Below are 683 nucleotides of genomic sequence, written 5' to 3' on the forward strand. Positions count from 1 at the left end.
TGGAGCCAGTGAGGGAGATATACACTGCCTCACACGTCAACTCCCTCATAAAAAACCTGAAATTATGAAGCTTCGACTTACAGACATACACATAAATTATCTTCCTAAGTCTGAGGTTTAGTTTTTTAACCCTAACTAGATGGTTTATAGTTGAGGTTTATAGGTTTAGCTTTTTGATGTCTAAATAATGTATTGGTTTATTGTTAGCTGGTATAGTGTGGCGCTAGTTGGTATAGTGTGGTTTTAGCTGGTATAGTGTGCATTAGTAATTAACCTAATGACAGGAAAAGGTAAACAGAAGGAGGAGGGGAAGGAGGATGAGGAGGAGAAGGAGGTCAAGGAGGAGGAGAAGGAGGAGGAGGTGTGAGTTGGGATACACTTCTGGCCCAGGTAGTGTCAAGGCCCCTCCACCCACACACTGGTCCCCTCCACCCACACTCTAGTCCCCTCCACCCACACGCTCGTACCCTCTACCCACCCCCTCCACCCACACCCCCACCCCTCCACCCACACGCTCTGCCCTCCACCCACCCCCTCCACCACACCTCACCCTCCACCCACCCCTCCACCCACACGCTCCCCTCCACCCACCCCCCTCCACCCACACCCTGTACCCTCCACCCACCCCCTTCACCCAACCTCTCCACCCACGCCTGTCCTCCACCCAACCCTCCACCCACACG

This window comes from Homarus americanus, unplaced genomic scaffold (genome assembly GCF_018991925.1).
Source record: "Homarus americanus isolate GMGI-L3 unplaced genomic scaffold, GMGI_Hamer_2.0 scaffold31037, whole genome shotgun sequence".
Lineage (NCBI taxonomy): Eukaryota > Metazoa > Arthropoda > Malacostraca > Decapoda > Nephropidae > Homarus > Homarus americanus.